Genomic DNA, 25,723 nt, shown 5'->3' with positions numbered 1-25,723 from the left:
GTATTGGTTCTTATATATTTATACATTGATATTTGTTTTTTCATGATTAGTGTTATATATTTTAAATGTGTCATTATATAACGAAATGTATTTAAAAGATCTAAATTGAACAGGATAATATAGTTATTTCGGTTCAAATATCCAAATTTGTTTCAGATATATTCATTATTTTAATATTTTTAGGTTTCCATATATCAGAACCAAACTCATTCAGACTTGTAGGACTCAACTTGAAACATAAACATAACTAGACCTTGACCCGCCCGACCGGGCGGGTATTTATTTTCTGTTTTTAAATTTTGTGTTTATATTAAATGATGAATTTGTAATATTTGCACATAAATTCCGATTGAAAATTAATTTTTGCAGTTATAATAAAACTTAAAATTAAAAGCTTAATAAAATATTTTGATACATAATTTAAATTTCTTCATAAAAATAATATAGAGGTGGGTCATATTTTTTTCCAATTTCAAAATCTTAGCATCCCAATAAAATAAATTTATAAATACATAAAATATATAAACCATATTTGGAACAATATTTCTATCAAAATAAATTTGTTAAAGAAAAATAATTTAGCGATGTTGTTGTTTATTTCTAGAGTTTGACCCATGACTGTATAAATATTTGCTTTCATTTTAAATTTTTATTTGTACTAATGGTATAATATATATATATATATATATTTAAATTAAAATGTATTAAATAATTATTAATAAAACATTTTAAAACATAACAATTTTATTTATTATTATATTTTGTGATTTTGATCGTTTATTATATCACAGTGTATCATATAAACAAATCCAAAATTTATAACTTATTATATTTATATTATGAAACCATTATACTAATAATATATGAATAAATTATTTTATATTTTATTTATATAATATATAAATTGATTATGATGTGTGATTTTTATTTTATTATTTATACCAATAAATATGAAAAATATTTAACATGTTAAAACAAAGTATATTGGGAAATCTATTTTCGTAAATATTTGATTAAGAAAATCTATTATTTAAATTAAGAAAATACATTAAATGCTTAAATCTATTATTAAAATTAGGAAAAGATAAGCATACTTAAATATAGGTTCAATAAAAACAAGTATACTTAAATATAGGAAAAGACAAGCATACTTAAATATAAGTTCAATAAAGATAACTATAATTAAGAAAAATGCATTTACAAATCAGAAAAGACAACTATAACTAAGGAAAATTAATTTATTACTTCAGTGGCATTCTAATGTAAATAACTTCAAAAACTTAGGGGCATTTTCAAAGTGTACTTCTCTTTTAATAATATAGATTTATAATATCTAATCGGTGTCTAATTTTCAAAAAACTTGCACCTAAATAAATAACCGAAAATCTATGTCTAACTGATTCTATAAACAAATAAAAAAAAACTCTTTTTATGTATTTAACATGAAATAATTAAGTAATATTCTATTACTAAAATTGCCTGCGAGATTCTAGCTACTACCTCTGTAAATTATTTATATACATATTAGTAATTTTATTGTTTTCATATCTGTTATTAGGATATTTTCACTGTATTTTAGTTATTTTGAGTTGAACCATTTGGTTTAGGAGATAAACGGCCAAGATAACCAGGATTATATATCCAACTAATTCTGATTTTTAAAGCCTTATGTTAATGAAATTACTAAAAAATATTATATACTATTTATGTATCCAAACAACATTTTAATCTTGTTTATACTCATATTTATATTTCCAAACAATTTTCATTTGTAGCTTTCGATTTAAATCAGTGTAATAAAAATTCAATAAATTCAAAGAGCCAAGATTGAATATAAACCACGTTTATTTTTTTCAACCACGAAACAACTTTCTTGGTTAAAGTAATAATCAATATCTTATGTTATAAAAATGGTATATTACCTTGAACATGATTCAAAACAAGTGATATGCATATACAGGAAACCGTGAACAAAGTACCAGACCTCATAATTCACTGTAGATTCTAGAAACTTTGTAGTTTTGTTTACCTTTTTTTTGTAATAGATGTTTTTTTGTTTTTTTTTTCTTTCTATCAGGCCCTTTATATATGCAATACACTCTAAATATAGGCAGTTTAAAAACCAACAACGAGATTGGCCATTCATTTTTATAGAAATTTTATTTTTAGAAAATAAATATTATGAATTCATATAGTTGACAAGTCAAAAAAATCACAAGAACCTCCTCGTGCCCGTGCCCATTTCAGGCCGGAGAAAAAACACTAAAAATACAAAATAAATCAACCCATAAATTTCCACACAAAAAATAACCCATAAATTAATAACAATTTTTTGTTGTCAACATCATATTATATTAAAGGCCATGGGCCAAATATTACAAATGATAATCAAACTAAAGACCATTACAAATCAACCAAATTAAGTCCAATATTAATGATACGGATGAACAAATGCTAAACACATGTCCTTCCACGTGTTGCACATAGGGAAAGAGTTGTGTCTTCACCGGAGAACTACTGTCCAACCACTGATGATGTAGGAATTAATCTGTTCCAGTGTTTCTACTAGCAACAAAACCCAACCCGCAGTCTGATTCCATGTGTGTGCTTCACTTCCTGATGGCGTCTGTCACCAAGAGACCTTCTACCTTCCTCATACGCTCCAGAAGCTTGAACAATTCAGACCAGTCTTTGTCAGAACACCTGCAGCTAAAACCAGCTTTGACTTTTCTGAAAGTGTAAAGATGAAAACGTAAAGCTCGAAAATCCATCTTTTTAAGAATACTTTGCCTAATGATAAAAGCAAAGATTAAAATCCTCCAAAAATGAAGTTTGAGTATAACCATCAGATAAAAAGAAGACTTAAAGCGTCTCCATGTCCATTTTATTTTTCACTTTTTGCTTCATTTTGAAGTAAGATTTGCTCCGACCCCTTTAAAATGAAGCAATAACAGTATTATTTCAAATTTGAAGATCTATTGTTTATGTCTTCATTTTGTAAGATGAACTTTTCAAATTATAATCTGGTCCTAAATTTTCACTTATTATTACCTTTTACAAAAATAAATTATATAAATTAATAATATCCAATAAAATTTAAAATTTTGTCTATTATTTTATTATCTAATCAGATATTTATATCGAAGAGCATATGAATATTTGTTTATAAGAAATCTTTAACTAGATTTAAATGAATCAAAAATAAATAAACTCATTTCTTATTTCTAAACACTATTGTTAATCATTGTAGAAAAATGTATATATATGGTGTTTTTTTACAAATTATGATTTTTGTAGCTGTTTATTCTGTTATGTAATAAATTTATTATATGAAATAATAATAGTGTTGGATTATTGTTAAAATAAAATAGTTAGGTAAAATAAGTAATTATGAGAAAGTATAACGTTTTTATTCGTAATTAATGATAAAGTGGAAATGAAATATATTTGGAATATTTTTTTTAGAAGAAAGAAATGAAGCAAACTATTGGAGTGAATGTTACTTTATATTTTTCTTCATTTTGAAGAAAGTGAACTTTTAAAGTATCACAAAGTATATTATTTACACACCAAGTCCCTGGCCGCCTATTAAGTTTTATATATTAGGGTTTGGTATCATTTTAGAGGCAGACTTGCCTAGAGACCTAGTGGAGAAAAGAAGCAATTTGGCTACCTTAGAAGAGGAGTTAGAGTTGGAGAGATAGATCTGTGACTACAAAACAGAGAAGATCTTGAACTCCCTTTTTATATCTACTCATACTCTTTGTGTTCCACATTTCATATTAACATTTATTCAAACCATCAGGATTTTGTCTCTCATGAATTTTCTGAGTAAACCTAATTATTAGATTTAGGTTTCTCAAAAGGATGAATCATGTGATGAGTTTGTGATAACTGTTAGGGTGATAAAAATTAGTTCTTTCATTCTAGTTGCCCTTAAAACTACATTTAGGATTGATCACCCTTAAATCTAGATCTTAGGATTGATGAGATAACCTACTGTATACTCTCAATACCCTGAAATAAACTAGAGTGATCTAACTGACTAGACACATGCGAAAGGTGGTCTAGATCATTAGAGAACAATATCAAACCAATCCGATAAAGCTTGCTAGAATTACCGTCGATCGATACAACCATTGTTGTAGCGATCGATTGTTTGAAAGGTGTATCGATCGATTAGACGAAAGTCATATCGATCGACTCTTTCCCGTGATCAATAGACGACAGTTGAGATCCGGGATCTAGTCAAAGGAAACCCTACTGGTTGTACCCGTTGTTTGAGTTCAAAGAACTAAAACCCTTAAGTCACATTCAATTTGCATAATTTCATACCTGAGAACTTACCTGAATCTAGCTATTTTCCTCACCAAGAAACAACCTTCACATCAGTTACTGAACAACCACCTTGTTCACCATATTATTTACTGCTTTAAAACAAATAAACCTTTAAGTCTATCTTCATTTTTAATACATTAAGTCTTTTAAGTAATCCTAGAGTCCTTGTGGATTCAATCCCTAAGTACTACATCTGAACCTCTTATTTGAGAGAGTAATTCACTTTTTAGGGTAATTTGAGTGATATCAAGGACAAAGAAAGAAACTGAAAGACGCTTGAAGCTATCAAAGTCTGAAACTGAAGAAGACATCAATAGAAAAGGATACTCGAGGAATGACAGTTGTCTTAGATTTTTGCTTTATACGACCAGACCAAATCTGTATTTCTATGTAAAGGTGATAAGTAGAGATATGCAAAGATACATAGAGTCTTGTGAAGCTACAATGAAGATCTGTGCAATTTCTACGATACCAATTGTTGGAGATAGTCGATATCATTGTGAGTGAGAAAGTCGACATAAGAGAATGTGTTGAAGATAGATTGAGTGAAGTTGAGCATGAAGAAACGAGGGAGCTTATTGGAGTTCAAGATATGAGTGAAGATGAGTTCAAGCTTAGGGGGAGGGGAATGTTGGATTAAGCTTGAGATAGCTTGAAGAGTACAATGGTGAGTTTGCTACGTGTTCTTCATTTTGCTGTCTATGTAATTGCTACCTCACGTCATATTCTGTTGGAGTGTGCAAAGAGATTCCTTGAGTATGAAGCTTTCCAGAGATACAAGTGAGGTCGGTAGCATGTCAGAGTTTGATGTACTCTGTTAAGTATTCCGATTACAGCACGAAATAATCTTATACAATGGAAGGGTTCATTTTCGTCTTACAGATTTGGGCATATGAGTTATTTATGGGTTACGTGATGAAACCATTCATGAAATTCGACAGAAGTTAGCTGCTGAGATTTACGATGCTGTTGGACAACCTCAAATCATTGATTTCCTTTCTTAGTGAAACTTGTAATCTTATTGTGTAAATTTCCATGTTTAATCTTTGTAGTTTAATTACCTGCACTTATTTTCTTAGTAAACTTGTAGTCTTATTGTGTAAATTGGCCACATTTATTCTTAGTAGTTTAATTCCCAGCGCTTATTTTCTTAGTGAACTTGTATTCTTATTGTGTAGTCACATGCATGTAATTAGATGTAGAAGAAAGTAACAAGAAATCAGTAAAAAAAAACGTAACTAATACAAGCTGAGTAAAAAGTATTAAATCTATCACGTGCATTTGATCCTTATTAAGAAAACATCTAAACTCAAACAGGTTGAAGCGTTGAACACTTCTTTGGATCAATCATTGTTGTCCTCTTGTCTACTAAGGAAGAACGGTAAAACAACACATCACCTAGATCAATCGTTGTTGTTATCTATGTTTGGTTTAAAATAATTTGGTTTGGTTTAATTAAATAAATTTGGTTTATATGCTTTTTTGATTCAAATTATGATTGGTTTTGAAACGTTTTGGTTTAGATCAAGTTAAATTACTGGTATATAGAATAATTTCAGAATTAAATGGTTTAGTCTGGTTTGCAAAAATAAAATAAAAATGTAGCCAAATCATAAATAAAGTTGTGGCTTAAGTTTAAACAAATATGTCAAATTGTAACAAATCTGTAGTCAAATAATAAATAAATCTATCAAATTCTAATCAAATTTGTGAAATTCTAATAAATCTGTACTCAAAGAATAAATAAATCTATCAAATCTCAACTAAGTCTGTTAAAATTAAGTAAATTTGTGGCTAAAGAATAATAAAATAATCAAATCAAAATTAAATCTATCAAAAACAAGCAAATCTGTGGCTAAAGAAAAATAAATCTATCAAATTCTACACAAATCTGTTCAAATTAAGTAAATATGTGGCCAAACAAATTAAAGCTGCCAATATTTAATAAATTTGTTGTCAAACATGACAGAATTGTTGTAAAAAGTCTGCAGAAATTTTATTAAGTCTATAGAATTTTTAATAAATCTACAGCTAAAGAAAAATATATTTAAGTCTATGGCTATACAAAACGTAGACAAACTAAATTTGTGGATGGCAAAATTATAAATATTCCAAAAATTCAGTATTGGCATTTTAGTAATTATTCTTTTGTTAACAAAGGAAATAAAAGTAAAATATATGAAAAACAAACTAGAAATTAGAGTTAAACTAGTATTAATGGATAAATAAAGGTTAAACTAGTTTTTCCCTAATTAATAATGTTATTTGCACTATTTTTTTTCTTTATATCATTTGCAATGATATTTACAATGACAACGTTGAATCGTTATTCCTGTCGTATGCCTAAGTCTGGAGATCTGTTCCGTACAATTGCATTGAAAAGGTTTTACTCCAAACCTATTTTTGATACGTTTGACAATTGAATGCATTTATTAGGAGTGCTGCAAGTTCCTCTGTGAAACTCGTTGCCCAAGCACACTCGTTTGGGCTTAGCTTCCACATCTAAAAATTGATAACATCCGTAAAAACAGCATTTTAGATAAACAATTAGTAGCACAAAAAAAAGTGTCTCATGATAAATTGTTGTAGAAACCATGAGCACAATGGTGTTCAAAAAAAAAAAACCATGAGCACAATACAACACCTCGTAATTAAATATAAATTGTAGAAGTTTTTACTTGGAGAAAGTTAGATAATGGACATTCGGTTCGTCAATTATATTATGTTCGGTTCATTTTTCCAGTTTTCAAGAATTGGAACCATTTGTTTTTAAAATGTTTCAGTTTGATTTGGGTTTCGTTCTGGTCGAATTAGGTAACCATTTGGGTATTTGTTTTTGGATGCTTTTGGGTATTAATGGTTATTTTCGGATGTATTCGAATATTTTTGTGTATATTTTTGGATATTTTTTTATTTTTGGTGTTTTCGGTTATACGAGATATTGCTCTTTTTGGTTCGCTTTCAGTTTCTTTGGTTCGTAAAAGATGAAACCATTAAGATATTCTTAATTCCATTTCAGTTAGAAGAAACTTAATGTTTGCTTAGTTTTTGTAAGGGCTGTGTTTTTTTCCTATCATCCCTATGTAGTAAATCTTTTTTATACAATCTGAATATAAGGGATTCAATAAAACCAAAAAACATATCGGTAACCAAGTAAAAAATCATACGGTCTGAATATATGCGATTTCAGTTTGTGTCAAAATATGTTGATTAATTATGGAGATTCCATATTCCTATAGTTGACCAAGTCAAAATAAATACGAACAACCACTTGGTAGCAGAAAAATATGTTATTCAACTACACTTTTAAAATATACACAGAAAATTATTTGCTTGAATATAAAATATGGAACGAAATTGAATATCAAATGAAAAAGAATAAAAAAAAAGAAATAGAATATTAAAGAAAGAGTTAAAGAAAATAACTTCTAGGTAGAATTATTAATTATATGTATTCAAAACTACTGTTATCGTAATTACATATGTCGTAATTACATATGCCGTAGTAAGATTAAAATATAAACTAGAGTCTGAGTCTGTGTTGGTATTGGTTCTTATATATTTATACATTGATATTTGTTTTTTCATGATTAGTGTTATATATTTTAAATGTGTCATTATATAACGAAATGTATTTAAAAGATCTAAATTGAACAGGATAATATAGTTATTTCGGTTCAAATATCCAAATTTGTTTCAGATATATTTATTATTTTAATATTTTTAGGTTTCCATATATCAGAACCAAACTCATTCAGACTTGTAGGACTCAACTTGAAACATAAACATAATTTATAATATCTAATCGGTGTCTAATTTTCAAAAAACTTGCACCTAAATAAATACCCGAAAATCTATGTCTAACTGATTCTATAAACAAATAAAAAAAAAACTCTTTTTATGTATTTAACATGAAATAATTAAGTAATATTCTATTACTAAAATTGCCTGCGAGATTCTAGCTACTACCTCTGTAAATTATTTATATACATATTAGTAATTTTATTGTTTTCATATCTGTTATTAGGATATTTTCACTGTATTTTAGTTATTTTGAGTTGAACCATTTGGTTTAGGAGATAAACGGCCAAGAAAACCAGGATTATATATCCAACTAATTCTGATTTTTAAAGCCTTATGTCAATGAAATTACTAAAAAATATTATATACTATTTATGTATCCAAACAACATTTTAATCTTGTTTATACTCATATTTATATTTCCAAACAATTTTCATTTGTAGCTTTCGATTTAAATCAGTGTAATAAAAATTCAATAAATTCAAAGAGCCAAGATTGAATATAAACCACGTTTATTTTTTTCAACCACGAAACAACTTTCTTGGTTAAAGTAATAATCAATATCTTATGTTATAAAAATGGTATATTACCTTGAACATGATTCAAAACAAGTGATATGCATATACAGGAAACCGTGAACAAAGTACCAGACCTCATAATTCACTGTAGATTCTAGAAACTTTGTAGTTTTGTTTACCTTTTTTTTGTAATAGATGTTTTTTTTTTCTTTCTATCAGGTCATTTATATATGCAATACACTCTAAATATAGGCATTTCAAAAACCAACAACGAGATTAGCCATTCATTTTTATAGAAATTTTATTTTTAGAAAATAAATATTATGAATTCATATAGTTGAGCAAGTCAAAAAAATCACAAGAACCTCCTCCTGCCCGTGCCCATTTCAGGCCGGAGAAAAAACATTAAAAATACAAAATAAATTAACCCATAAATTTCCACACAAAAAAATAACGCATAAATTAATAACCATTTTTTGTTATCAACATCATATTATATTAAAGGCCATGGGCCAAATATTACAAATGATAATCAAACTAAAGACCATTACAAATCACCCAAATTAAGCCCAATATTAATGATATGGATGAACAAATGCTAAACACATGTCCTTCCACGTGTTGCACATAGGGAAAGAGTTGTGTCTTCACCGGAGAACTACTGTCCAACCACTGACGATGTAGGAATTAATCTGTTCCAGTGTTTCTACTAGCAACAAAACCCAACCCGCAGTCTGATTCCATGTATGTGCTTCACTTCCTGATGGCGTCTGTCACCAAGAGACCTTCTACCTTCCTCATACGCTCCAGAAGCTTGAACAATTCAGACCAGTCTTTGTCAGAACACCTGCAGCTTAAACCAGCTTTGACTTTTCTGAAAGTGTAAAGATGAAAACGTAAAGCTCGAAAATCCATCTTTTTAAGAATACTTTGCCTAATGATAAAAGCAAAGATTAAAATCCTCCAAGAATGAAGTTTGAGTATAACCATCAGATAAAAAGAAGACTTAAAGCGTCTCCAAGTCCACTTCATTTTTCACTTTTTGTTTCATTTTGAAGTAAGATTTGCTCCAACTCCTTTAAAATGAAGCAATAACAGTATTATTTCAAATTTGAAGATCTACTGCTTATGTCTTCATTTTTTAAGATGAACTTTTCAAATTATAATCTGGTCCTAAATTTTTACTTATTATTATCTTTTACAAAAATAAATTATATAAATTAATTTGGCAAAAAAAATAAATTATATAAATTAATAATATCCCATTATATTCAAAATTTTGTCTATTATTTTATTATTTAATCAGATATTTATATCGAAGAGCATATGAATATTTGTTTTTAAGAAATCTGTAACTCGATTTAAATGAATCAAAAATAAATAAACTCATTTCTTATTTCTAAACACTATTGTTAATCATTGTAGAAAAATGTATATATATGGTATTTTTTTACAAATTATGATTTTTGTAGCTGTTTATTCTGTTATGTAATAAATTTATTATATGAAATAATAATAGTGTTGGATTATTGTTAAAATAAAATAGTTAGGTAAAATAAGTAAATATGAGAAAGTATAACGTTTTTATTAGTAATTAATGATAAAGTGGAAATGAAATATATTTGGAATATTTTTTTACAAGAAAGAAATGAAGCAAACTATTGGAGTGAATGTTACTTCATATTTTTCTTCATTTTGAAGAAAGTGAACTTTTAAAGTATCACAAAGTATATTATTTACACACCAAGTCCCTGGCCGCCTGTTAAGTTTTATATATTAGGGGTTTGTATCATTTTAGAGGCAGACTTGCCTAGAGACCTAGTGGAGAAGAGAAGCAATTTGGCTACCTTAGAAGAGGAGTTAGAGTTGGAGAAATATTGCGAAATTATTTATATTTTCTGTAATTTTTTTTTAAATTTTTTTTTTGTTAACAAAGAAAATGAGGGCATTTTGGGCATAAAAAATAATATAGTAATTAAAAAAATTATATGTTATTCTAGTAATTATATCAAAATTTGATGTTATTTTAGTAAACCTCCCAATAAAATATGGAACGAAAGTGAATATCAAATGAAAAAGAATAAAAAAAAGAAATAGAATATTAAAGAAAGAGTTAAAGAAAATAACTTCTAGCTAGAATTATTAATTATATTTATTCAAAACTACTGTTATCGTAATTACATATGCCATAGTAAGATTAAAATATAAACTAGAGTCTGAGTCTGTGTTGGTATTGGTTCTTATATATTTATACATTGATATTTGTTTTTCATGATTAGTGTTATATATTTTAAATGTATCATTATATAACAAAATGTATTTAAAAGATCTAAATTGAACAGGATAATATAGTTATTTCGGTTCAAATATCCAAATTTGTTTCAGATAGATTCATTATTTTAATATTTTTAGGTTTCCATATATCAGAACCGAACTCATTCAGACTTGTAGGACTCAACTTGAAACATAAACATAATTTATAATATCTAATCGGTGTCTAATTTTCAAAAAACTTGCACCTAAATAAATACCTGAAAATCTATGTCTAACTGATTCTATAAACAAATAAAAAAAACTCTTTTTATGTATTTAACATGAAATAATTAAGTAATATTCTATTACTAAAATTGCCTGCGAGATTCTAGCTACTACCTCTGTAAATTATTTATATACATATTAGTAATTTTATTGTTTTCATATCTGTTATTAGCATATTTTCACTGTATTTTAGTTATTTTGAGTTGAACCATTTGGTTTAGGAGATAAACGGCCAAGATAACCAGGATTATATATCCAACTAATTTTGATTTTTTAAAGCCTTATGTTAATGAAATTACTAAAAAAATATGAGAAATTTGGGAAAAGAGAACTAAATAACTATGACTTTGTCCTCTTAGAATGATTTCAATTTTTTCCACTTTTAGACTTTCACTACCCTTTAAAGGTTTAAAAATTCATATAAATTAATTTACAATACAAAATATTTATTAAAAATATGAAAGATGAAGTACTCAATTATGTGCATATATGAAGTACTCAATTACGGCGTCTCAGAATATGCATTCTACTCCAGCCACAACGATCTGCACATAGTAGACTGCTAACTACACCAAAAACATTTGAGTCTACAAAAGTAGAATACATAATAAACATTATATACTACTTTCTGCGAAACTCGTAGATAGTAAGCCTTAATAAATGTTCTTATGTCTTCTTCTGAAGAATATACTTTCTTCATATCTCTCGTTTGTCTACCTTCTCTGTATTCTCTTTCTACCATGTCATCCATATTCAACCGGTTGTAGTAAGTACTTTCTACCGGATTTGTAACAAAATCCGAAAATCTAGGAAATAAATGTCACAAAATATTCCCTAAATCTATTAAATCTTTTTTATTTCCTTTTTTAAAATTTGTTCCCTAAATTTCAGTTCATCGTTCCTTGATATATTAGAAACAATTTGTAGAAAATAACAATAGTTTCATGGTCTAGTGGGAAGAGAGGGTAGTTTTAATGTCCATGTCCTAAGTTCGAGTCTACTAAACAACATTTTTTGTATTTTCATATCACGTCAAACCACATCAATATATGCGTGACCAGCTCGTAGACGTTACCAATGTTAACTAAGGTTAACAAACAAGTTTGCTGCAATCTTCCAAGTATACATAAGCTTAACGAGAGTCTCTTTCACTTGTGAAAATTTCATTAATAACAAGGAACAAAGACTATATAAAGCGCATATTAGTCATACACAAATATAAACAAGTACTAGAAGCTAACCCGTGTTAAAACGCGGATTCAAATTTAAGTTATATTTGTTTTATCAATTCAATCCAAATAATATTTTTATTTTATGTTTGATTAAATTAAAATATAAGATATAAATGTCGATTGCGTAATACGTAAAATTTAATATTACCCGGTTATGTTACAACCATTGTGATTATTGTAATTAATTTGTTTTATTGGTGAATTGGTTAGAGTAATAGGGTTGTTTTTATTGTTGTTATAATATATAATGTATGTCAATTTAGTAGAAATTTAAAACTGAATGATAACTTTTTTATTCATAATTCTTTCTTATTTGTTTGGTTATAATATTTTTAATGTATATAAATTAATAAAAAATCATTTTTATTGTAATTTTCCGCCCGTAGGACGGGCCGACCCTAGTGTTTAAATATAAACAAATGTCCTATATACCAGGGGGGAGCATTTTAATTATCTAAGTAAAAATATTTCATTTGTTATTTAATATCCCACTATTTTGTTCACAATATGTTCAGAATATTAATAATCTAGATCCAGTCTAACATAGACTCTTTATAGTAGATAAAAATAATGACTCTATTTTAATAGAGTAGATAAAGCATATCAAAGACATAGAAGATTCATAATAGAAGAGTAGTTATGCATGGAATGATGGATCATCCAAAATTACATCACTTTAAATGTTATATTTTCCTTTGATCTGCTCACAAAAGATACACAAATAAAATCCAAAACTGAAATTCTTACTGAAACAAAGATCTATAATACAGTAAATGGATCTTCTCGTAAAAGCTTCATAATATAATGCAATCCAAGAGCACAGTTCTTCTTAGTCTTCTCATAAAAGCTATCTGGTCTCCAAGTCTCGGTAAAGAAGGGGATCAAAACCGTAAATGGTAAAGCTGCAGACCATAGATCCCAACAGCGTTCATCACAGATGCGCTGTGCACCACCTCTACGTTTACACCTAGTTTCTTAGCTCTAACAACAAGATCGCTATGCATTGTAGCTCTGCAACAAACAAAAAAACACACATATACAAAAAAAATCAGACAATATCTAACTAACAAAACGGCACTGTCTAATTAGATTACCTAATTACCTAATTAGATTATCTAACCAACATTACCTAAAGGGATCACCATCAACGAGAATAGCAGTATCATTATCAATGGATTCTTCCATCGTACTCCCTGCCTTTTCGTCCACCATCTCTCTATCGGGAAGTGTGATTGGTTTCCCATAAAAAAATTTCTGTCCGAGAAAAAAAAGGCACAAACTTTAAATGTGAACTGGTGAATCTAGTGAGCTACAAAGGACTTCAAAGACTTTACGAGATTAGAAAGACCATCAGAAGAGAGAGCAAAGGACAAAAGAGAAGTGTAAGCTTCCATGTTTATTTTCTGAGATTTCTTGACGGCCTCGAGTGCTCTCCGGGTTTGGTCTCGTTCGTCTCATAAACCTAAACCTATGATGTACAACATCTTCTCCTTTTAACTCTTCTCTTTTGTCTTGAACCCTAACACATCAATCAAGCACTCAAATCAGGTAATTGAGGAAGAATTGAGCTTTATAAAATTAAAAGCTTTTGCCTTTAGCTAACAGTTGATGAACAAGATCTAACACAAAGACAAAATCGAACACCTACTTGTTCTTAATCAGAGACGAGAGCTTCGACCGCATTATGCCACCACCTATTTATGCAATCGGAGAAAACAAGGTTTTGAGGTGTTTTGCCGGCGCTGGAGGATAGAGAATCTGCAATCTGAACGCCATTTTCGCTAGAGAAAGAAGCAAGGTCCTTCATTTCTTACAGAATAACAGTTTCAGTCTCAAAGATCCTCTTGTTCTTAATTGGTGATGGAAGCTTCGTCCACCTCGTGCCAACTCAGATTTACGCTGCCGGAGAAAACAAGGTCACTTGAAGTTTAACGACAACACAACCTCAGACAAAACAAGGAGGAGAAACAGAAAAATACCACGGAAAAAGAAGGAAGAAGGAAGGAGGAAGGAAAGATGTCACGCCGGTTTTAAGTTCGTCGGCAAACGAAGACGCGCCGGAGATTATGGTGGGCAGGACAATCTCTTTTCTCGAGCACTGTAGGAGAAGTGTGGGAGACGATTTTTTATTTATTTTATTTTTAACCTTTATTTACTGTTCCACTTTACTATTTACAAATATGACTTTATAACTATACTTATTTAACACTATTTTTAAAAAAAAAAATTACTAATTAAACAATCCAAGGACTAAATTGGGTTTTTTTAAGTTTTGTTCTAAGGGGATAAGAATTAGTAAAATCATTCTAAGGGGACAAAATCATATTTATTTAGTTCTCTTTTCCCAAATTTCCCAAAAAATATTATATACATATTATGTATTCAAACAACATTTTAATCTTGTTTATACTCATATTTATATTTCCAAATAATTTTCATTTGTAGCTTTCGATTTAAATCAGTGTAATAAAAAATTCAATAAATTCAAAGAGCCAAGATTGAATATAAACCACGTTTATTTTTTTCAATCACAAAACAACTTTCTTGGTTAAAGTAATAATCAATATCTTATGTTATAAAAATGGTATATTACCTTGAACATGACTCAAAACAAGTGATATGCATATACAGGAAACCGTGAACAAAGTACCAGACCTCATAATTCACTGTAGATTCTAGAAACTTTGTAGCTATCAAAGTCTGAAACTGAAGAAGACAGCAATAGAAAAGGATACTCGAGGAATGACAGTTGTCTTAGATTTTTTCTTTATACGACCAGACCGAATCTGTATTTCTATGTAAGGTGATAAGTAGAGATATGCAAAGATACATAGAGTCTTGAGAAGCTACAATGAAGGTCTGTGCAATTTCTACGATACCAATTGTTGGAGATAGTCAATATCATTGTGAGTGAGAAAGTCGACATAAGAGAATGTGTTGAAGATAGATTGAGTGAAGTCGAGCATGAAGAAACGAGGGAGCTTATTGGAGTTCAAGATATGAGTGAAGATGAGTTCAAGCTTAGGGGGGAGGGGGGGGGAATGTTGGATTAAGCTTGAGATAGCTTGAAGAGTACAATGGTGAGTTTGCTAAGTGTTCTTCATTTTGCTGTCTATGGAATTGCTCCCTCACGTCATATTCCGTTGGAGTGTGCAAAGAGAGTCCTTGAGTATGAAGCTTTCCAGAGATATAAGTGAGGTCGGTAGCATGTCAGAGTTTGATGTACTCTGTTAAGTATTCCGATTACATCACGAAAGAATCTTATACAATGGAAGGGTTCATTTTCGTCTTACAAATTTGGGCATATGAGTTATTTATGGGTTACGTGATGAAACCATTCATGACATTCGACAGAAGTCTTTTAAGTAGTCCTAGAGTCCTTGTGGATTCGATCCTTAAGTACTACATCTTAACCTCTTATTTGAGAGAGTAATTCACTTTTTAGGGTAATTTGAGTGATATCAAATTTGGCGCCGTTGCCGGGGACTCTGATAGTGCTCAAATTACCTAGTAGAGCTTACTCTCTCAAATAAGAGGTACAGCTGTAGTACTTAGGGATCGAATCACGAGGAGCTAGGGAACCAATTAAATAAAATCTACTAATCAATCCTAGGCAAGGTTGGTTTATATGATAGAAATGAAAATAACAATTCCTAAAATTAGCAAGGTAGTTGCTCTAACTAACAATATGATGGGTTGTTTAAATGGGATAAAGAGTGCTAGACATAGGGTTTCTATTCAGGAATGGAGATTATAATCTCTATAAATGCTTTAATAAGTTGCTTGCATGATACTATAGATCTCAGCCGCTTAACATATGTGATGAATCACTGGTTAAAATATCTAGATCTCTGGCCACACCTTTCGCATGATGACACAGAAAAAGAGTCGGTCGATATCCTTTTGAGATATCGAGCGATACACCTTTCGCGGCGCCGATCGATTCAGTTGTCGGGATATCGATCGACGGCTTCTAGATCTGCCTAGGCGCGAGCCGAATATGACCACAAGGTCTCAAGGAGGAACTGTCGTTCTTCTCAACGGGAGACAGGCATCGCTCAAATGGATAATTCAAGATAATCTAAGATCCTAGTGATCTATGTTCTAGTTAGCTAATCTAAAACAAGCATAGGGTACAATCCATTTGATGAGTATCACAACTTAGCAATTATAGTTTGGGGCTAGTCCCACAAACCTATTTAAACCCTAGATCTAACAAGTAGACTACTCAGACATAGCTAAGCGATTCATAACAATAGATAGATGAAAGAATTGCATAGATAGAATAAAGTAGAAATACAAAAGGAGATGAGAAATCTCTCCAATCTCTCTCAAACAAATAAAACTCTAGTCTCTCTCTCACACTCTCTGCTTTGAGGGTTGTTAAAAGTTTGCTTCTTTCGAAGGTTGCCGTCAAAAACACTTTGCAGGAGTATTTAAGCATTTCCATTAGGTTAAAAACTCGTCAGGGGCAATCTCGTAATTTGGTGAAGTCTTGGTGAAGTAGTCGGCTAAACCATTTCGTCCTCGATATCGATCGACAACACTAAATGTGTATCGATCGATTATAATATTCTAGTACGCTGATCTTCTCAGCTACATCGATCGACAACTCGAGATGAGTATCGATCGATTATAATCGCAATGTTGACTTCCGACTTAGTCTTGAATGGTCAACTCGGGTGTATCATCTCTTGCACTCCAAAATGCTCCAAAAACATCACTTTCTCACAAAATGCTCCTGAACCTGAAAACATACCTAACAGGCTAGAAAACAGATTAAATATATAGTAAAATACTAGTATACCATGGTTAAAAACGGGTAAAATCCATGGTATATCAACTCCCCCAGACTTACTCCTTTGCTTGTCCTCAAGCAAAAACAGTAGTCTTTGGAAAAGGTTTGGAAATAGCAGGAACTCAAAGATTCAATATATTGAAGTCATCACTCTATGGGTTTGCAATTCATGTCTAAACATCCTAATCACAGAAGTTCATCATGACTTATCCTAACTTAGCAACTAAACTCATCTAGTCAACCACTTAGCAATTCTCATCTGACATTCCCCTCTACTAACCTCATTTCTTAATATAAAATAAAAGTGCAGGCTTTACCTTGGGAGTATCGATCAAAGGACACATGGATTCAACTCAAACAAGTATCTGAACACACATGTAGTCTTCTCTGATCCCTTTCTCCCCTCTTCTCTCTTCTCTGAATCTCTTATTAGTTTCAATTTCAACAGGTTTCGATGCCACATAGGTCATCTAGTCCATCTCATTGACATTTGCATTGTAACTCATACATTTTTGGCAAAGTGTAGCGAATAATGGGGTCGGAGGAATCACTCCTACCCTTCGTTTCCACAATGTGTAATCATCCTTGAGATTTAGAATACTGGGGTCGAAGGAATCACTCCTACCCCTCTGCCTCTCAAGAAATCATTTCAATCTTTTATAACATAAACTTAGATCTCGAGATGCCGAAGAGAGAGAAGGAAGGGAACTAGAAACACACAGACTTTTTACCTTCCAGACTTGTAGGAGGATTCCGATCCAGTGATTTTCAAGCCCCAAGACAAGCAAATAAGTCAATATTAGTGTTGGAGGTCAGCTTTGGTTCCTTCAAACAATCTTAGCTAGTGAATATAGATAGCAAGTTGATCCACTTTAGCATCTTTAGTACTATCTGCAATCAGTAATCTAGAATGGTGCTAAAGAGTGGTCAGATAATCAAATATAAATTCATATCAATGTTCCTATTTAATACTTATGTGAAATATAATTTTGAAAACAATTTAAATAAAAACCAAAATAAAAACACATATTAGTAAACTTCCCCCAGACTTAAATTACACTGTCCCAGTGTAACACAGCCGGTGGTGAGGTAAATAAATAAAACATAATTAATTAATATAACAAGTTAGAATGAATAAACCTGATCGACAAGATGTCGATCGATTCGTAGTGGTATACGTTGATCGTTAGAAATAGTCGTGTGGTGTCGAGCGATATGAATGGTGAATGTCGGTCGATGGAATTAGCATTCTACTTGGATCTGATAAAAACTGCAAAATAAATCCGGAAAAAATAAAAGCAAAAATGAAAAATAAAAATAAAATAAAGAAAAAGAAAACCTAATAGTGGGTTGCCTCCCACTCAGCGCTTGGTTATAATCATTTAGCTTGACTGTAGTAGGTGAGTGACTCATGGGGTGCAATGGGGGTTGTTGTTTGCTAGTGGGCAAACACTTCCCTCATCTTTGGACTCAGCAGCAGTGAAGCTTCTTGTGGCATCACCTGATCTTGTCCATCTAGAAGATATCTTTGCTAAATCGGCTTTGATGACTTGCAACCTTCTGACCAAATCTTCTGTGTCTAACTGATGCTGATAGAAGTCAAATCTAGAATGCTCAGGTAGATCTGCATGTTGGTCTTTAGCGTGCTGGTCTTGAATCTGTTGATCCTGATCTGCCAAAGATGCGGTATCGATCGATGCTACAATTGGTACATCGGTCGCTTCGCTGGGATCGCTGTCGATCGACTCCGTGTCAGCTGTGTCGATCGATTCTGAACGTTGGCCTTGGTACTCAAGATTTCCCTGCATACTGCGTATCTCATTCTTCAAGAGACCAGTAGCTCTGCAAAGGTTGGTCACTCTTTCATTGAGAGTCTCCTCAATGTTATCACTTCTTTCTATGAGTCTCTCCTCCATAGAATTCATGGCTACGTACAGCATATGTTTGATCTCATCAACTTCTGCTGTGGTGCATGCTCTCTTCGCTGGTGGTGGTTCGGTGTCGATCGATGTTGGTCGAGGCCTGTCGATCGATGTTTCTTTGCTGTCACGAAGATCAATATAAGCTTTAACTATGCTCATGTCTCTTTGTAGCTCTTTCAGCTGTCGTGACATTGTGGCCTGGAATCGCAGGATAGGTGAACTGAAAAGTTCATGCTTTCTTACGTACGATTTCATCCTATCTTCCAGTTCTGCGAACCTTGTGTCGATCGATGATGAGTTTAGTGCGTCGATCGATGGAAATGTAGCATTCTGAGTTTGGTCATTCTGGCGAATTGTGTCCAACTCTTTCTGTAGAAGATCGATCCTCTTGCTTAACCATTCGACATTGTTGTTGAGAGGGCTTTAGACGTCTCCAATCCGTGTATTGATGTAAGCAACTTCCCATTCATCTTTCTTAGGTGATGAACATTCTGGTTGGTCCATGGATGTAGTCTTGCCGATGTCGACCGATGGTAATCGTACTCTGTCGGTCGATACTGGTGGCGTAGCCTCTTTCTCAAGCATGGTCAATATGTTTCCAAGCTCCACTCTTATCTCAGCCATATCATTCTGGAAGTCCTTGTAACTGACATCCAAAGGCTGGAAAGTGTCTCCCACCAATGTGTGCATGTTTGCCTCAAGGTGCGCCTGAACTCTCCATACATCAGTCACCATATCATCTACCTCCTCTCTACTGTAGAGCACTGGTGGTGGTGTGTATGCATGGTAAGGGCGTGTGTGTATTGGAACCTCTGTGAAAAAAGAGATGCTCTATCCAGAATTCTCTTATTTGCTCCTTGGTAACATGGATGATCTCACCATCAACTCCTCGAGCATAGCCAAACTCATCTCTGTAGACACCATATTCATCTTTAGCTTCCCACTTGAATCTCCTGGATCCATCAGTATTGAAAGCACGTCGTCCAAACTCCAATCGTCTGTCGGGCGATCTGACTCTTGGTATGTCGATCGATCCGGGATATCCGCCGTCGATCGATTGTGTTGAAACAATGTCGATCGATGGTGAATGTCTAGGTTTACCGAAGTGTTGAGGAACTGTATCCTCCCTTGTGTTGGTGTTGTGGTTGTCCTGGACGTGATTTAGGATGTCTGGATGGCTACGTTGCTGTGTTGAACAGGTTTTCTGGTCCATTAGCAACTTGGAGGATGTCTGCTATGTCTTCTCTGGTCATGTGCAGAACTCTTCCATCCATAGCTCTTGCATAGTCATCTGTGTGCCTGAAAATTCCAAATTCATCAGGTGTTAGTGAAACATTCCTGATATCGTAAGGTTCATGAGATCTTGGTTGAGCTCTGTTGAAGGTGTCGATCGATGGGTGTGTGGTGGTGGCGATCGATGGTGCACTTCTAGCTGCACGTTTGGATCGATTGTACATGTTGTTGCAGTCCTCCATTGATAGGTTTCTGAGTGCTGGAAGCTGCTGGGTAGAAGGTGAAAAGTTTTGAATTTTCGTGGCTTGAGGTGTCAACCTTTTATACCCATGTGTTGCCCTAATCGGTGAAATTCCGATTTTGTACTTTAAGTCGTCCGGGTTAATATCGATCAATGTGATACTGGCAATGTCGATCGATGGACGATGTCGTTTTGCTGGATGAAGTAGATAATTGATCGATAGTGGGCGTTTGATGTCGATCGATTGTGGGAATCGAATTGCAAATCTGTCATTCTCCAAGTAATTTTCCCAAGCTCTCTCTTCCCAATAGTCTGCATCATGTTCTTCACTGTGGTCTCCATTGTGGGAAGAGGTGGCTATGTCTACTGCAAAACTCTCATGAAATCCGCTATCCGCCCAACTCCTTACTGAGTAATCATCTTCCTTTAGGTTGGGTGGGATGGCAAAATTCGGGTAGCAATGATCTGGTAGATCGAGTTCATCATCCGGTGGGTCTCTGTCGATCGATGATCCATAGTTGTTGTCGATCTCCTCTGACTTGTAAGTGTCGATCGATGACGTTAAAGTACTGTCGATCGATCCCGAGTACTCTGTCTCGTACTCGACTTCACAATGACAAACTGCGATGATACCAGTATCATCTTCCTTTACCACTGATTTGGCTGGTGGTTTGCCAAGCTTGACAGGGTCGTAGTGGATCTCTGGATCTATCATAGTCAAGCACATCCTGTTGGTGTTCATGTCACATATGGCTCCTACTGTAGCCATAAATCCTCTTCCAAGTAAGAGGGAAGAGTTCCAATTTAGATTGATGTCTAGGACATGAAAATCCACAGGGACGATAGCATCACCAATATGTACCTCTAGGTCTTTGATGAAGCCTCCAGAGTTTATCTGAGAGTAATCCACGAAAGTAAAGATCTCTGGTGAAGGCTCTACTTGCAGGCCCAGATGGTCTGCCATGACTTTTGGTAAGATGCTGACTGATGAACCAGTGTCACATAGTGCATGAGGAAATTCAATCCCTTGTATCACACAGGGTATTACAAACTTCCCAGGATCACTCTTCTTTGGAAAAGTAATCATTTTCCTCATATCCTCTCTGACATTGTCAAACCTTCTCCTAATGTCAGTTTCAGTCTCCCTTGTTTCTCTGAAGAACATCCACAATCTCTTTGTGAAGTAAACCTCCTCAAAAGGTTTCTCTGGTGGGATTCCGATAACTCTCTTAGTGAAACCATCAATCTCCTTTGCATTAGCTTCCCTCTTAAGGTTCTTAGGAATCTTCTCCTTCCTACTCCTTAACCTTCTTCCTTTAGTTCCCTCTGATGTAGGTGTAGTGTCTGAAGGGTTACCAGTGATTTCGGTAGGGTTAGCTTGTGGTTTCGGTGTGGGTATGAGTGCATTGATTCGGTTGCTGTCTATCGATGGTAGTTGCACTCGGTATATGAGAGGTGCGTGTCGATCAAAAGATGGAGAAAAGGGTCGATCGATACGGTTCTCGTCTTTGTGTCGATCGATGAGTGGCTCGTCTCGTCGGTCGATATCTTCGTAGGTGTGGGTGGGTGGGTATGGATGAGAAGCCGTGAATTCAGCATGTGTCAATATCCTAACCGCGTTGCAATCTGCAAGCGTGTCCGGAAAAGACATCGTCGATGTCGATCGATGTGGACTAGTTGGTGTCGATCGACACCATTGTGATCCACCGAGACTTAGTGAACTTTCCACTTTGAAGTCTCCTTCTTGTAGCTTCTCCTGTTTCACCACTTGCCAGAAATCATCATCTATGATAGCATTGACGTGGTGTTTCCTATTTCCTTCCCCTACTTCCTTAGAAGTTCCAATCCTCCTGATAGAGTCTTCAGTGTGGACAATATGTGTCTCAAGTTTCTTAACCTGAGTGCAGATGGTGTCTATCCTCGTGGTCAGATTGTTGAAGACAGAATCAATCTTCCCATTGAAGTCTACTGTAACTTCTGCTGACCTTCCAGAACTCTATCAATCATGGCATCAAACTTACTCTCCTGGGGGGGTGGCGGTGGGTTTTGGTAAGCTGAGTTGCCGTAGTTCCTTGTGTTGGTGAAGGGTTTCTGATACTGTGAACTCTGGTTGTAGTTACTCTTCTGACCACTGCCAAAAAAAATTATGTTTCCACTCTGGTTTCCATATCTCTGAAATCCAGTACCTCCAATGTAGTTCACATCTTCCTCTGTATCATCCTCTCTAGCCTCTCCTTCTTCAGCTGAGCAGACTGGCTGCCCCAGAAATGCATGTAAAGCATCTATCTTGGCTCTGACTTCATTCATCTGGTCTTCCCTGATGGCTGCAACCGATTTCTTCTTGTCAGAGTCAGTGTTCTTGGTGCTGCTGCTGTTGGCTAGGTTCTCAATAAGTCTCACAGCCTCTATTAGATTCCTAGTGTTGAAGTTCCCCTCACTAGCAGTATCAAGAGCCATCTGATACCGTAAGGCGATACCTCTGTAGAAAGTGCTTAACAGCTGCACTTCATTGAATCCATGGTGTGGACAGTCTCGCTGGAAGAACTTGAATCTGATCCACGCGTCTTTAAAAGTCTCACTAGGCTTTTGCGTGAAAGTGGCGATTTTGCTTCTTAAGTCTTCAGCGCGTGCCTCATCAAAGAAATTACGCAGGAAGGCGTTTTTGATGTCGGCCCAGGATGTCAGTGATCCTGTAGGTAGCTGCTTGAGCCAGTGCGAAGCTCTCCAATCAGTGAGTATTTGAAGAGCTTGCAGAGTAGGTAGTCCTCGGGGACTCCATCCATACGAATAGCAGCGATAAGATCCTCGAACCTCTCCAGATGGTCCATAGGATGCTCGTGTGATTGCCCAGAATAAGGTATCTGAGACACGAGAGAGTAGTACTGAGGCTTGAGCTCGAAGTTCTGAATATCTGGAAGTCGAATAGCTGATCTGTTGGTGTAGTACTCGTCTGGACGGTTATAGTCTGCCAACGATCGTGTTTGAGCTTCTCCTGTAGCCTCAGCTTCAGGCTCAGGGATTATGTTTCCCTGTGCATCTAGCTTCTGACATGTTGCATTACGCAGATGACCATCTTGGTCATACAGGTTTCCATTCTCGCCCTGCGTGAGAATAACAATCGCGACCATGCTTCGCGGAGTAGTGTCGATCGATATACGGTTAGAAGTATCGAACGATGTGGATCGGCGAACGGTATCGGTCGACGGTGTTGTCTGAGTGTCGGTCGACTGTTGAACGTGAGTATCAGTCGACGGTGTTGCGATTCTGTCGATCGATGCGGAGCGTAGGTCTTTGCGGATTGAACGTTCCAAGTGTGCAGGATCCTCTGAGAATAAAAGTTGATTTCCCTTGTTGCTTCTGGTACTGCTGGGCATGTACCTGAAAAGACAAGAAAAATTTAAATAAGAAAGGGGGTAAAAGAAAAACCTAAGATTAATAAGATTAAATCTAATGGCGATCAAAGCTCCCCGGCAACGGCGCCAAATTTGATAGTGCTCAAATTACCCAGTAGAGCTTACTCTCTCAAATAAGAGGTACAGCTGTAGTACTTAGGGATCGAATCACGAGGAGCTAGGGAACCAATTAAATAAAATCTACTAATCAATCCTAGGCAAGGTTGGTTTATATGATAGAAATGAAAATAACAATTCCTAAAATGAGCAAGGTAGTTGCTCTAACTAACAATATGATGGGTTGTTTAATGGGATAAAGAGTGCTAGACATAGGGTTTCTATTCAGGAATGGAGATTATAATCTCTATAAATGCTTTAATAAGTTGCTTGCATGATACTATAGATCTCAGCCGCTTAACATATGTGATGAATCACTGGTTAAAATATCTAGATCTCTGGCCACCTTTCGCATGATGACACAGAAAAAGAGTCGGTCGATATCCTTTTGAGATATCGAGCGATACACCTTTCGCGGCGCCGATCGATTCACCTGTCGGGATATCGATCGACGGCTTCTAGATCTGCCTAGGCGCGAGCCGAATATGACCACAAGGTCTCAAGGAGGAACTGTCGTTCTTCTCAACGGGAGACAGGCATCGCTCAAATGGATAATTCAAGATAATCTAAGATCCTAGTGATCTATGTTCTAGTTAGCTAATCTAAAACAAGCATAGGGTACAATCCATTTGATGAGTATCACAACTTAGCAATTATAGTTTGGGGCTAATCCCACAAACCTATTTAAACCTAGATCTAACAAGTAGACTACTCAGACATAGCTAAGCAATTCATAACAATAGATAGATGAAAGAATTGCATAGATAGAATAAAGTAGAAATACAAAAGGAGATGAGAAATCTCTCCAATCTCTCTCAAACAAATAAAACTCTAGTCTCTCTCTCACACTCTCTGCTTTGAGGGTTGTTAAAAGCTTGCTTCTTTCGAAGGTTGCCGTCAAAAACACTTTGCAGGAGTATTTAAGCATTTCCATTAGGTTAAAAACTCGTCAGGGGCAATCTCGTAATTTGGTGAAGTCTTGGTGAAGTAGTCGGCTAAACCATTTCGTCCTCGATATTGATCGACAACACTAAATGTGTATCGATCGATTATAATCTTCTAGTACGCGGATCTTCTCAGCTACATCGATCGACAACTCGAGATGAGTATCGATCGATTATAATCGCAATGTTGACTTCCGACTTAGTCTTGAATGGTCAACTCGGGTGTATCATCTCTTGCACTCCAAAATGCTCCAAAAACATCACTTTCTCACAAAATGCTCCTGAACCTGAAAACATACCTAACAGCTAGAAAACAGATTTAATATATAATAAAATACTAGTATACCATGGTTAAAAACGGGTAAAATCTATGGTATATCAGACTCTTTCTTATTACTTTTAGATTTAATTTAAGAATTTAGTATAGACTTTGTTACTTCTGCTAAATTTTTTATTCTTTTCGTTTTTACAACACTAATGAATGGAGAAAACAGATGTCGGCCAAGCGACGATCGACACGGAACATTTTCAATCGAGTGATGCAGATACAGAAGAATCGATCGTTTCAACCAACGCCTCATCGATCAATATCGCCCAGCCGGAAGCAGGTAAGTACCCTCTTTCCGATGCTGCAACTGAGAAAGTAGTC

At 34.0% G+C, this 25,723-nt stretch overlaps 1 non-coding gene and 1 pseudogene across 1 annotated transcript; one reads left to right on the top strand and one right to left on the bottom strand.

The window, feature by feature from the left end:
• Positions 1-13,104: 13,104 nt before the first annotated feature.
• Positions 13,105-19,033, bottom strand: LOC130502904 (uncharacterized; annotated as a pseudogene).
• A 4,100-nt stretch (positions 19,034-23,133) lies between these two features.
• Positions 23,134-23,241, top strand: LOC130502905 (small nucleolar RNA R71). Its single transcript, XR_008940508.1, has one exon. It is a non-coding gene; the product is annotated as a small nucleolar RNA R71 (small nucleolar RNA).
• Positions 23,242-25,723: the final 2,482 nt, after the last annotated feature.

The sequence above is a fragment of the Raphanus sativus genome, unplaced genomic scaffold (assembly GCF_000801105.2).
Source record: "Raphanus sativus cultivar WK10039 unplaced genomic scaffold, ASM80110v3 Scaffold0737, whole genome shotgun sequence".
NCBI lineage: Eukaryota > Viridiplantae > Streptophyta > Magnoliopsida > Brassicales > Brassicaceae > Raphanus > Raphanus sativus.
This window is presented reverse-complemented; position numbering and strand designations above follow the sequence as displayed.